Below are 15,226 nucleotides of genomic sequence, written 5' to 3'. Positions count from 1 at the left end.
TAGAGAAATAGATGTGTCAGTTTTCTAACAAAAAATAAAGATTGCCAAAATATAGTAATGGCACAAAATGAGCAGCTGTCAAAGTTTACCATATACCTTACTACAAATTTCATACTTGACGGCCTAATACAACTTGAAAATAATGAAATCATATTTTTAAAAATAAGAAAAATTCAAACTAAAAATTTTAATATAAAATTTTAACTAATCTTCACTCATTGAATAAAGAAGTAAATATTTAAGAATTCATAATTAATTGCTTGTAGTTTAAATTATTTGTTTCTAGGATAAAAACAATAAAGAAAAGAAGTTCAGGATACTGTTTTAGTAGTTTCTTTACTTCTTGACATTCTGGTAGTAACAACCACTCACCACTAGTTAAAAAAAGTAATGCCACAAAGATAGATCCTCAATTTTTTTATCACATAATAGCACACTGAATATGGAATAAAAGATTACCAGTGCACTTCACATTGGAAATTCAATAATAATAATAAAAACTTTTAAAAATTTTAGGAAAATGTATAAAATGCTTATTGCTTATCTTGTCTTATGAATTATATATGAGTATAACAAAATTATGAATTACCTATTTTTTAAAACATTTGAGCATTTGCATTTTAGAAAATGTTTTCTAAAGCCTGAAATTATATTTTTTTAGATATTTGCAGTGTCTTTTGATACCCTTCATTGGTCAGTGTTTGAAAACCTTGACTTAAGGTTTACCTTCTCTTGAAATACTTTCATTCATGAGTCCAATTCCTTGTCAATGTTGGATGAGCTGCCATTTCTGCAAACTCATATGAATTTGTAGAAATGGCAGCTCATCAGACTAATGTAATTTTACAGTATTTAATATAGTCTTTCTTTTCTTTCCGTATTTGGAAGTGATGATTTCACCTGGTCTGGTTTTGCTTTCCGGTCTTCTAAGTTGTTGATACCAGTTATCTACTATACTTGTTTAGTTGATTAAAAGCCTTCCAACCTACCCATCAATAATTAACATTATACTTAAACAATTAACTACCCTCCTCTCTATTTCTTCCCCTCTGTCTTTCTCTCTCTAGCATCTGTGCTGTTGCCATGTAAAAAGCACCTGTGCTGCGACAACATAAAAAGCATCCAGTACACTTTGTAAAGTGGTTGACATTAGGAAGGGCATCAAGTTATAGAAACCATGCCAAAACAGATAATTGAAACCTGATGCAGCTCTTTGGCTTGCCAGTTCCAGTCAAACCATCCAATCCATGCCAGCATGGAAAATAGACATTAAAAGATGATGATGATATATAAACCCAGTGTTCTCTCGGTCAATATGTCTTCATCTAATTCTGTACTGTCACAATATTTCTCTACCTTATTTGCATCCTTTTCATAGTTGACATTTCTACACTGAAGATGGAACAAACAAAATAAAAAAGGAAAAAGAAAAAAGACAGTAGCGAAAAATAATGATAAAACCAAGCCAAACTAAGATGGGGTGATTGATGACCTTTTCATTCTGAAGGTCATTGACTTGAAAGGCATTGATGAAAGCTGCTGAAATGTTAGGTTTTTCCAGATAGGGGTTGGATCATATTGTTCTATGAACTTTGTACTCAAACATTAGGTGCAGAATCTAGAATCTTTGTTATTGTGTGTGAGCATTCTTTTATTCTTTTACTTGTTTCAGTTATTAAACTGTGGCCATGCTGGAACACTGCCTTCCAGAATATTAGTTGAATGAATTGACCCCAGTACTTATTTTTTAAGCTTTGTACTTATTCTGTTGATTTCTTTTGCTGATCCACTAAGTTATGGAGACATAAACACACCAGCATTGGTTGTCAAGTAGTGGTGGGGAACAAACATATATGCACACGTGCAGACACACACACACACACACACAACAGGCTTTCAGATTCCTTCTACCAAATCCACTCACAAAACGTTTGTTGACTTGAGGTGATGGTAGAAGACATTTACTCTAGGTGCCACTCAGTAGGACTGAACCTGGAACTATGTGGTTGGGAAGCAAACTTCATCAGATGTGACTCATTTAATGCTGCAAAATAGATTTGAGAACAATATGACAAAGCTTGGTTTGTTTGGTTTTAATTTTATTGTTTTAAATGTTTTACATTCATTTTCTCCTGCTTGCGTAGATGGGATGGTTTTCTGTTGGTGCGATTCTCTCTGCAGCTTTATGTCCTTCCTACTGCTAACCACTCAGCCATAGAGTAGTAGGAGTGATGCCTGTTTTTTTCTTTTCTTTTCGTTTGTTTTATTCTGTCACATGGAGAAAAGATAGATAGGAAACTATAGGAAAATTGGAAAAGTTCAGTTGCTGTAAGGAGTACAAAATATAATGTTTTGGCCCTTACAAGTTTAAAAGTTCAGTTTGGTTACAGTGCTGGATGATTATCTAGCTTTTGCATCTAAGTGCTAGAAAACATCTGTTTATTACTAGATCAGTGAGGTTATCTACCCCATTCCTCTCTTAAGCATTCTCATCTGTAACACACTTCACAAGCTGCATTGCAGACTAGCCATCTAAGAAAGTAGGTTATGATGCAGCTTGTGAAGTCAATATTTTGTGTCCAAAATTCTAAACAAGAATTGATAGGTAAGGCTTTAGTTCTCACCTGCAGAAACTCTCTGTTGCTGGTGGTATGATGAAATGCACCTAAGATGTATATAATATCAAAGTTAGATGGGTTTTTCCCTATTTGCATGTGGAAGGTGGTGAGGATTGTGTTATATACTAATATAGAAAAATGAACATAAAATGATGATCATGACAGATGCTAAAAGATAGAACAAAACTGTTTGCAATGCTATATGTGCATTAGAAATTACTGTCGTGACTTTTCAATCATGTAACTGTTTTGAATACAACATATGATCTTTAATTGAGTCAGGTACTACATATGATCTCAGATTAAACCAGGTATTACATATGATCTCAGGTCAGTCAGTTTCAGGTGCAACACATAAACTCAGATCAAGTTACTTTCAGGTGCAACGCTTGGCTTCAGTTCAAGTCAAGTACTACACATGATCTCTAAAATTACAAATAATGGTTTCTTATAAGACCACTTGATGTCAGGTTTATAGAGGAGGAAAATGAGCTTCTTGCTATTCATGCTTTTCTCAAGAACCTTTGATCATTATAGAAGTAGAACCAAAGTTTGAATCATCTCACTTCACATTTTCTTCCTCAAGCCTTGAATTATGTCTTGGAAGTCAGTCCAATATTTTCTTGAACCTTAATATATATGTGAGGGCAGTGGGTTGTTTAAGTGATCACATACAGGGCTCCTTGTTGGCTAGGGGTATTTAGTCTAACTCATTGTAGAGCATTAAGTATAATTCTGTTTTGTTTTCTTTTTTATATTCTGAGTTGAAATTCTAGCCTTGTCTTTTATTTTCATCCCTCACACATGTATACTCTTATTTGCTATAATGAATACTTTGTAAATAATGAAACCCACCATTTTATTACATGAACACGTGGTCAGTGCCATTTTATAATTAAATTATCAATTAATCTCATTTCCAGCTGCAGCTCAATATTTGTTTGTGTGCATTCTATTTATCAAATCAGCTTCTACAGTACCTGCAAGTGAAGGCAAAAGTTGTGCCTCTGCTGCTGAATTCTTATAATCTGAAACAGTGTCATCTCCCCTACTTATTTGGTCAAAGAATGATGTTAACTCCTAATATTCTTCCTAATCATTTCATTTAACTCTACTGTTTTATATTTCTCATGTTGAATACACTGGAAAGAAATAAAAGTAATCACCATTATGCAGTCAGTTTCCGTTTGTAATTAAATTATTAATTAGTACCAGCAGCATACTAGGATAGAATCAATCTATAATATCCCCTTTCTTTACAATAATTAGCTTTGTGCCTAATGAAAAAAAGTTATTGTTGAAGCAATAAAGGTACATGCAGCAGTTGTTGACAATTTCATTTGTTTATTTATTGACACCTGTGCTAATGTAATTTGAACACTTGAACAGCTTAACTTCGTTTAGACTCGTCAGCTGTTACTGTTACTGTTTTAAATCCAAATTGCAACTGATTGTTTTTTTCATTGTAATATTTAGCTCTCATCACTTTGAATTTCATTTTATTTTGAGTTTGTTTCTGCTGTTCTCTTTTTAATGCATATTCCTAGCACAGAATTAATTACTTTGCTACTCACTCTGGGTTGTTATGTAATTTTTCTTCTACACTTAATGTAAAATCTACCTCAGCAGATGACCAGTTCCAGATATTAATAGATTGTATGCATGTCTTTCACCATTTTGGTTTGTTTATAGCCTCTGTAACTTAGTATTTTGGTAAAAAGAGATTGATAGAATGAATACCAGCCTTAAAAATAAGTACTGAGCTTGATTTAATCAAGTCAGTTTCTACAATGCTTTAGCATGGTTCCAATTCAATGAATAAAATGAGTAAGAGTACATTTGGTTGATGAAAACTGAAGGAAGCCTGTCATATATACCCTTGCTGGATAAACCTAGATAAACCACCACCAAGTCACTCTCTGTCTGGCAGAGACTTTATCCAAGCCACAGGTTTGGTCTGCAACTTTCAGAAGGTTGTCTCATAGGAACTTCCAGTTGTTCTCTGTTATATGTCACAACCTGTGACTGTTTGATGGACCTTTGAGCTTCCATAACTTTCCTTTCCAAACTGGTTTGCATCTCTGCATCCATCTAACCCTAAGTCTAAAGTTGTTAACCATTAACTTATGTTGATTTGTACATTCCTCACTGGGAAAAGACTTTCATTTATAAACATGTCTATCCCTGTCTTTGGTGAGGATGTATTCAATCTAGCTTGAGTTCCTGCCAAACTGATGGTTGGCTGGTTTCTTGAAGTTAGTTTGCAGACCAGCAAATTATTTGCATCACAGAACTCCAGGAGTTCTGTTCTATCCTCATTTCTATGCCAAAGCTAAAACCTCCATGCACATCATAGAATCCATTGGCATGTTGCCCAACATGACCACTGAAGTCGCCAGGTACAGTAATAAGGTCATTGTCCTTTATTGTTGAGGTAATCTGCAGAAGGGGCTTAAAGAATCAGTCCTTCTGTTCATCTGCTAGTCCAGCATGTGGAGCATATGCAGAGGTAAATGTCACTGTTACATTATATAAGACTATTCTTAACTTGCTAATCCTATCACATACCCTGACTACCTCAATCATCTTATCTATGTAATTGTATACGTGTATGTGTAGATAAGCATAGGTACCTAAAATGTGAAACTGTATGTATGGTTATGTGGACATATATGTAAACCCATTGAAGTGCATATTCTTTTACGCACTATACATTTGTACATGTATTCATGTGCGTGCCCAACTTTAATAAGGATGGAGGTTGGGAGGACAGGAGAGAGATAAGGGGGAATAATTTTAGCAGCTGCCCATTAGTTTTTGCTTAAATAGGACCTCATTCACATGAGTTCATCTCTTGGCAAATTTAAGAACTTATTTGCCCAAACAGGGAATTTAAGTATATTCATTACTACCACTACTGCGGCAACAAATAATAATATTCATTGTCATGGCATGTGCGATAGGCTACAGTGAAGTGATGTGGATGTTAAAATAAAAATTATTGAAATACTAATTCACAAATGTTCTAGCAATGAAAATTTGAAAATAATAAAGCAGTGTTAATATAGGTAAAGTGAACCATTGGTTTTTTTCCATTTGTGGGTTATGGGATCAGAAGGAAGGTGAGAGTGATTGAGTAATTATATTTTATTGACAAGAAAAAAGAGAACAAAAAAGAGAGAAATTTTCATAGAGTAAAGTGCAGTGCTTTATCTGAGACAGATTTTTAGCTCGTGTCTTGGTCAGCTACAAGAAGCGATTTTAGCAGCTGTTCATTAGTCTTTACTTAAATAGGACTCCATAAACATGGGCTCATCTACAGGCGAATTTAAGACTCTATGTACACAAATGGAAATTTAAGTATATTTATGACTGGCATCTGAGAGAGGCTACAGTGCAATGACTTGAACATTAAAATAGAAGCTGATTAAGTGATGTTGTGTTAGTTTTGAGGGCATCAGTTGGGAGTGGATGAAATATAATTTAGTAGAACTACCAATCCTCTAGGTGCCAGACATGGTATTGGACTACATTTTGGATTAGTGGTTTTGGTTTGTAGACTCTAAGAGGACTATATTGCATTTGGTTGAAGCATTTACCATTAGCTCATAAAAGCTGTGCTAACCTGTCTGTAAGTACTATAAGATTGTGTAATTCACTAATGTAAACAGCAGCAACTTTGGGTTTGGTGGCTTATCTTCTGTAGACTAGTGTCTTTTCCTGGGGGAAATTTCACTTTCATTTAACATTGCAGGTAGCAATAAGCCCCTAGCCTATGGACCAGAAGGCATTAGTTGTGGTTTTTTTTACTTGTATAAAACAGATAGTAGTTATTGATCAGTGATACATATCTCTTGACACTGCTTCTCTTTCTTCACAAAATTTGTATGGCTCCATCTAACATTTAATGTACAATGAACTGCAGACTATGCTGAAAGTCAAAATGCCGACAACACAAAATGCCAATGAGGCAAAATGCTAACAGTCAGTTTTATTTAGTAATAATAATAACAATAATAATAAACATTCATCTTAAGACTGAAGCACTTTATTAAATACAAGGTTGACGATGAGTGTATTTAGTAAAAATATCAAAATTAACTTTAAAAAAAAAAACTAAAGCAGTACATATTAAAAAGAAAGTTGCTAAAAATAATTTGTTTTAAAATTGATGCAATTTATTAAAATAAAAGTATAAATTTGTGAGAGACTGACATTCATATATAAAAGAAATTATTTCAATTATTTTATTATTATAGAGGTGAGTGATGGATTGGCAGAGTTGTGAGAATTTACATCTTGTATGTTGTGAGTTCAAATCCTGCTGAAGTCAGCTTTACCTCTCACCTTTCTGTGGTCTGTAAAATAAAGTACCAGTCAAATATTGGAGTCAGTATCATTGACTAACCCTCCTCTCCACCCATCAAATTGCTGGCCTTGTGCTCATGTTAGAAACTATCATGGTGGCAGTGGTAGCATTAAAATACCAGACACAATGCCTTGTGGTATTTAGCTACAGCCCCTTATGTTCTGAATTCAAATACCACCAAAGAATACCTTCCAAAGAATAAAACACCAATTGAGTACTGAGGGTTAATTTAATCAAATTACTCCTGCTCTAAATTTTTGGCTTTGTATGAATATTAGTAACATTAATATTATTATCGTAGGCGAGTCCACATAGATGAGGGACTACTGGCATATTTAATTTCATCCCTTGGTACTCTTATTTCAAGTCTGTGCTAGGTCAGATTTACCTGTTCTCCATTTAGGATAGAGTTGATCTAATGCTTTGTAGTTCTTCATTTAAATCTACAACATGGGCAGGCTTGCACATCAGAAAAGGGATTATTGATGCTGTTGTTTGGACATTTGAATATATAGATATGTCTGATTCTTGAAAATAGATTGTGTGGTTCCTGCTACTGTTTCTATTGTTGATGCTGATCAGAGATTTGGTTATTGTTGTTCAACTGACTCAGTTCTTTGAGACTCAATTATAGAATAAACAATACCATCAAACATTCTAAAGTTTAATTTTCATTCTAGGAAACATTTTTAATGTAATTAATTAACCATTTATTTGTTTGTTTTGCTCTGATTTGTTACAAATCACTTCCAGTCAAATGATCATTCTGGATTATGGCATCTCTCTTTCCACCCCATCACATTGCATCCTTCTCTCTTTCCCACACCTCACCCATTTATCTTCTTTTTGTTTCATGATGAGTTTTAATTATAATTATTTGAATAAATCTGCCTTAGATTTCTGACCTAATCAGCTCTTAGATTGCTGGGTGGCTTTTATTTAGATTGTGTGTATTAGTGTTCGTGTGGATGTGTGTTTATGGTGTAAGTATTGGTGTGTGTGTTTGTACATATGCATGCATGTGAATGTGTGTGTGTGTGCATGTGCTTTAGAAAAGATTAGAGAAGACATTGAGTGACTGGAGACAATTGCTGAATCGTTTGTTCTAATTAATTGTGATATCAAAAAATAAATATTTAAATAAAGATAAACAAAATCAGGCTTTGCTTCTAGTGTATCACACAATTCTGAAATTGGTGTGTGTACATGGAGGATTATGGAAGAGGTATTTGTATGAGTGTATTAGTATTTGTGTTTTTGGAGGAGAGATGTCTGTATAGGTAGGGATATTAATATATGCTCTGCAGTGGTCAATTACATTCATATATTTAAAAGCACACTGGCACACATGTGTTTATATATATATATATATATATGTGTGTGTGTGTGTGTGCATGTGTATACACACACATACATAGTGCATCAATTTTTGTTGAAGTTATTTGTATGAACTTGAGAAAGGATACAGCTCATTAAATAAAAGCTGTATTTGAAAACAAATTGATGCAAATAATCTTAAGAATTCTTTTATCACACCTATTCAATGAATACACTGTTAGTATCAATGGCAGCTTCAATTTGGATTTGGAAGTCTTGACATGCTTGAATCAAATGATCTTTATCGATTTTGGACATAGTACTGGTTATGACAGGCTTGAGAGATAGTATGGTGTTGATTAACCTCTCTCTCAGCTATGCTCCATATGTAATAGTTCAGAGGATTAAGGCCTGGTGAGCTAGGAGGGCATTTGTCTGGGAGAACATGACCATGGAGATTGGCATGCATCCATGCTTGGGTTCTCTTATCTTAATGAGACAGCTTGGAGTCTTGTGGAAGATGTAATGTCTTCTATTGCATATTTTGTCAACCTAGAACCTCACAACTTTCTCCACCTTTGTGTAAACGGCAGCATTGACTTTGAAGACCTATGAAAAAAAGTGAGGAGGCATAACATCTCCCTCATTGCTGATGACTCCCACCAGAGTTGCTAGGAACTTAGAATGCATGTCTATTGGAACCTCATTCAGGTTTCTGCAAAACCATCTGTCATTTCTTTGGGTTTACCTTTTGGTCCTGAGCCACTTGCTGTTTTAACTTGTTTAGCAAGCACTCTGCATGGCTTGAACAAATATCTGTCATCGCATCCAACATAAACTGACTCTTCCTCATCACATACAACTTGTACCAGAATTCCGCATATGTAGCTCTTCTGATGGTGCATTCTGAAACCTTGAGGTCCTTTCCAATGACACTGATTGACTTTTGGGGTTTTTATCAATTACTTCTTGAACTATTTTTGTACAAAGTCAATTGTTCTGTGGAATTTTGAATTTAGCTGTTGATGCTGGATCCTTATCAGTTGCTTCCAGCTCCTTTCAAATTTTGACATCAAAAGATTGGGCAGCTTCCAGGAAGCAAGCTACCTTTGTATCACTATGCTGCACATTTAAGGCAACAATTACAGCATGCCTTTTCATTTACTTAGTCAGTATGAGGTCTGACATTATTCATCTTGAAAGTAAGGTATAAATATAAGTTAGAAGAAAATTAGAACTCTTGAAAGAGGTGTACTCAAAAACTGATGCACCCTGTTTATATATAAGCCTAGTTAGAGATGAATTTATAAAGATGTGTATTCGTGTGTCCAAGTATTTGGTGCATGCACATGGAAAACTGATGTTAAATGGTTATGATATATGTGTATGTATATGTGACTGGTTAGAGATGAAGTTATAAACAAAAAATGTACATTCACACACACACACACACACACGTAGAGCGAGAGAGATGCAGATGTGGTTATGTGGTATGTAGTTTGCTTCCCAACCACATGGTTCCAAGTTCAATCACACAGTGTGTGAACATTGGGCAAGTGTCTTATACTATAGCCCTGGGCTATTCAAAGTCTTGTGAGTGGATTTGGTGGATGGAACTGAAAGAAACCTGTTGTGTGTGTGTGTGTGTGTGTGTGTGTGTGTATATATATATATATATATATATATATCATCATCGTTTAACGTCCGTTCTCCATGCTAGCATGGGTTGGACAGTTCGACCGGGGATCTGGGAAGCCAGAAGGCTGCACCAGGCTCCAGTCTTATCTGGCAATGTTTCTACAGCTGGATGCCCTTCCTAACACCAACCACTCCATGAGTGTAGTGGGTGCTTTTTACGTGCCACCCGCACAGGTGCCAGGTGAGGCTGGCAACAGCCACAGTCGGATTGGTGCATTTTACGTGCCACTGGCACAGAAGCCAGTTGAGGCGGCACTGGCATCGGCCACAATTCGGATAGTGCTTTTTACGTACCACCAGTTCAGGGATCCTGGCATCTGCCGGGTGCCAGTCATAGGATTGGTTCGATTTCGATTTCGATTTCACTTGCCCCAACAGGTCTTTGCAAGCAAAGGAGGTTGGCATGGGTGCCTGTCGTGTCCAAGGGAAGAAAGACATGCATAAGTGGGCTGGGCTCACTTGTCCTGCCTGGTCTTCTCACGTACAGCATATTTCCAAAGTTCTCGGTTGCTGGTCATTTCCTCAATGAGGCCTAAAGTTTGAAGGTCGTGCTTTACCACCTCGTCCCAGGTTTTCCTGGGTCTACCTCTTCCACGGGTTCCCTAAACTGCTAGGTATGGGCACTTTTTCACACACCTATCTTCATCCATTCTCACCACATGACCATACCAGCACAATTGTCTTTCTTGTACACCACAACTGATGCTTCTTAGGTACAACATTTCTCTCAAGGTACTAATGCTCTGTCGAGTATGTACACTGACATTACACATCCATCGGAGCATACTGGCTTCACTCCTCGTGAGCTTACGCATGTCCTCAGCAGTCACGGCCCATGTTTCACTGCCATGTAGCATGGCTGTTCGTACACATGCATCATACAGTCTGCCTTTTACTCTGAGCGAGAGGCCTTTAGTCGCCAGCAGAGGTAAGAGCTCCCTAAACTTTGCCCAGGCTATTCTTATTCTAGCAGTTACACTTTCAACGCACCCACCCCCACTACAGACTTGGTCACCTAGATAACGGAAGCTAATTATTATTATTTCATTTAGGCATAGTGTTATTAATAACCTGGTGTTAGAACTCAATATGCATATGCTTCAAAACAAAGCATCAGTCAATTACAGAACAGTCATAAGAAATTAAATAAACGACAGGGGAATCAGAAATTATGTCATTGACTTATTTAGTTAACAGCTGTTTCTGCTATAAGATGCAATTCACTCATAGCTGAGTGCACTTCATTTTTGAAGCTCCAATGAAGCTATAGGGTCATGCACAAGCACTCAACTATGAATGTATTGCATCTTACAGCAGATGCTAATGAAGTTCATGACAATTTCTTATTCTTTTGTCATTTATTTAATTTCTCTCTCTCTCTCAGTCTTTCTCTCCACCATCTCTCTCTCTAACCATGTACCTCCTCTATGGTAATGATAAGACACCTGTTTCTGCCTCTCTGTCACACTTTAATCTTGCATCATCTGACACAAAATAACCTCCTCTCGTGCCCCCTCCCATCTCAAAATTTCTTGTCTTGCAAGGTACTTGGTGACCTTGCTGGTGCTGCTACCATGTAAAAAGCATCCAGTCCACATTATGAAGTAGTTGGCATTTGGAAGGGTATCCATATGTAAAAACCATGCCAAAACTAACCTCACCTGTACTTGTATCACATTAAAAGCACTCCGTCCACTCTGTGGGGGTGTTTGGTGTTAGGAAGGGCATCCAGCTGTAAAAACCCTGCCAAAATGGACACAGTAGCTAGGGGTAGTCTTCTTCCTGGTCAGCTCCTGTCAAACTGTCCAACCCATGCCAGCATAGAAGGCAGGCGTTAAATGATGATGATGATGTATGTATATACAGGTGTATTATCATCTTACCCTGACATCACCGTAATGCAATCAGTATCCTTTGTTTCCAATATTCTGTGAAGATAGTACCTGGACATGGGGAAATGTAACCTTCCTTGAAACAGGTGATGGTTGGCAAAGAAAATCTGCCTCAACAAATTCCATGTAACCCATGCAAGCTTAGAAAAGTGGACATTAAAACAATGATGATGATGTGTGTGTGTCTAAATACGTATATCTGTTATGTGTATGCATATACTTAAAGAGGTATATACAATGCGAATAATGTACATATAAATATACATGTTGGTATAACAGTTTCTGTGTGTGTGTGTGTGCATAAAATATATTCAAACTTACACGCATAGCAATTTCATTTCAAGAATATTTTGAGAAAAACAGTATAAACAACTTGATTCATTTCACATACATACAAATCCCTTTTTCTCTTTATGCTTTTAATGAGGTTTTCAAAGTTACAGAATTTAATTAGATTAGCCACAATAAAGTAATTATGTATATTACTAATTTAATATTTTTTACTTTGCAAGTTATTAAGACGTTTATATAAAACTTTCAAAATTCACCTCACATACTCTTAACATGAATATAATTGATGTTTAACAACAAAGAAACAGAAAATTCAATTTGAAATTTAATTTTGTATTTCCAAATATAGATGTTTATATTTGTTTGCAATTGTTGGAAAATTGTATTTTTCAAACTACATTGAGAAAGTGATATTATTTTCATATATTTTTATTGAAGCTTGTGTGTCAAGATGCAAGTGTGTGTGCACACATATTGTCCGAGAAGTACCACTCCATTAAAAAAATAATAGGAATTTACGAAGTAAAGCATGAACATACATGCATATGTATATACTTATATACATAAAATACATGCATGAAAGTATGTACACACTCATGTATATCAATATATATGTGTATGTTATATATGTTTTCATATATATCTGTGTGTAAGCATATATATATATCTATGTGTAAGTATATGTGTGTATGTATATATATGTATGTATACATGTGTGTGTTTGTATATATATATATATATCATGTATGTGTTTGTGTGTGTATATATATATATATATATATATATATATATATATAATCAGTGGATCATATATCTGAAAAAGAAACACACTGTAAAAGTTAGAGCAGTAATGCATTTCCATGAAGTTAAATATATGTCCAGTCATAGAGTGATGATTGGTTTCATATCCATAAAATGCTTAGCTTTATAGATGACTCATCAGACTCTAATGGCCACGGGCATATAAACTCTCTTCAAACTGGAGGTAGAAAACCATTACAGTCAGTTAATTTGTAAACAAAAGAATAATATACACAGTCTAAGTGTATATTAAATGGGATGGGTTATCACCGTTAGACTGGTCTGGTCAGCAAATCTTATGGATTTATAAAGCAAATGGGGAATCTCCACCCTTAGGTTGGTTCCAGTCCACAAACACTTTTTACAGTCTTAATCTATGAATGGGTAATCCCATACATGCAGCAGGTAGCATTTGAAATGGGGGTAGGGTAGGGTTATAGATTTCATGTCTTGAGTTTAAGAGAAACTCTGGGTCCAGCGAGTCTTTAAGGATCCTTGCCTGCTCTGCTATGCAAAGTTTGCATCATCTGCTCCTGTTTATATAGGACCCCTGTTGCTCTATGATCCTCCATTTAATTTCATATGGAGTTTCTTCATCATTAAGGTACCACACATGGTTGGCCAGGGATGTGGTGTAATGTCTTTCCGGAACCCTAAGAAGACCTGTGGTTGTACAGGTGCCACTTGAAGGCGGTTCTGGAGCCAACCTAGTTTTTCTCCAAACTTGAGTGCTGGTTGAGTGCCTCTGGTATATCTTCCATTGGCTCTGGACCTGAAGATTTTGTTGTTGCCACTGCTGTTGTTGGAGCAGTCATTGGCGCTGTTATTACAGGGCGTGGGTCCACCGATACCATTGTTGTTGTTGCCATTGCAGTAGTCACCAACAACAATAGTGTTGGTGTTGCTGATGGTGTTCTGGGTATAAGACTGGTAGCTCCGCTAGTAGTGCTGGTGTTGGCATGATAGTCATCTCCAGCTGTAACACTTGTGCTGTGGTCATTGTTGGTGCTGTCTCCACTATTACCATTGTCATCGTCAGTGTTGTTAGATGAGCCACTGCTATTTATTACTCTGCTGGATACACACACACGTGTATATAAATATATATGCGTATGTCATGTATGTTTTCATATATGACTCCCTTAACCTCACTTTGCCTCCCCCTCCCCCACTGGGCTGTTATTGTACTCCCTGCATGAGCAACTGGCCTCTGCTCACATTTTATGGGTATTTGCCAATATTCTTTTTATGTTGGGAAGGGAGCTAAAGGAGACATTTAGGTTGTGTCTATTGAGCAGATGTCCATGCATGTGTGTCTGTGTGAAGTGCTTGTCTACTAACTAGAAGAATATTCTTCTCACACACAAGTCTTGACGTTGAGTGAGAAGGGTGGAGCAAACCAAATGACATTCAGGCAGTGCTTCCTTTTGCAGGTGCTAGGGCACAACATATAGATGTGGTCTTTAAACCCACTGGATGCCAGGGCCTCATTGTAATAGGGAGCTGTGGTATTGAAATTTTTTTGATTCAAAGTCAGATTTGATATCCTCTTGCTGACACCCTTCACTAGGTTCCTGAACAGGTAGGTGGCAGGAGGCTGTGTTGATGTACAACAGCCTCCCAAGTCTAGTGTGATGTCTAGGAGGTTTATGATGGTGAGGTTGATCTCATTTGTAATTTTGAGTCTCATGGAGCCTAGGGTGCTAGTCAGGTCCTTTCTGAGTTTATCAAGGGTGTGCCCATTGGCTTTTCTAGAGACGACCAGAACATCATCTCTGTAGAGGCAAAAAGAGGACAGAAGATAACTTCTTCCATAAAATGTCAGGGATGTATTGTCCAATGAAGTCACAAATGTTAGCGATATCATAGGCTCCCATTGCCACATTGAAGGAACCCCTGGAGTCGGATTGTTTGACCCAGGTTGAACCTTTATTAAACAGCACCATTTTCCTGGCATGCATGATGATGTCTATGTCTCTATCATTAATGTCAGTGAAGCCCCTTGCAAAGGAAAATGCCTTGATCAGTAACCCTTTTAATATAGACAGGTAAAAGTTGCCTATGTTGAATTGGGTGAACCTGCTCTACCACTCCCCTGATTGGCATTAAACCATGAAAACACCTTGTTGGTGCTGTACCATAAGGAGAGGTTGGAGGCTCTCCTTATGTTGTCATTGATCTTGCTTAGTATATATTTTCTCATCAGACTAATCTTGGATTTGGCTGAGTTGATCAGTCGA

General features: G+C 36.5%; 1 protein-coding gene across 4 annotated transcripts in view; it reads left to right on the top strand.

The window, feature by feature from the left end:
• The window catches only part of LOC115223835 (histone-lysine N-methyltransferase trr), a 515,381-nt gene that overhangs the window by 100,821 nt on the left and 399,334 nt on the right, over positions 1 to 15,226 (top strand). The gene's annotated exons all lie outside the window — the stretch shown is intronic.

Source organism: Octopus sinensis, linkage group LG24, assembly GCF_006345805.1.
Source record: "Octopus sinensis linkage group LG24, ASM634580v1, whole genome shotgun sequence".
Taxonomy (NCBI): Eukaryota; Metazoa; Mollusca; class Cephalopoda; order Octopoda; family Octopodidae; genus Octopus; species Octopus sinensis.
Note: the sequence above shows the minus strand (reverse complement) of the source record. Positions and strands in the feature narration are given on the sequence as shown.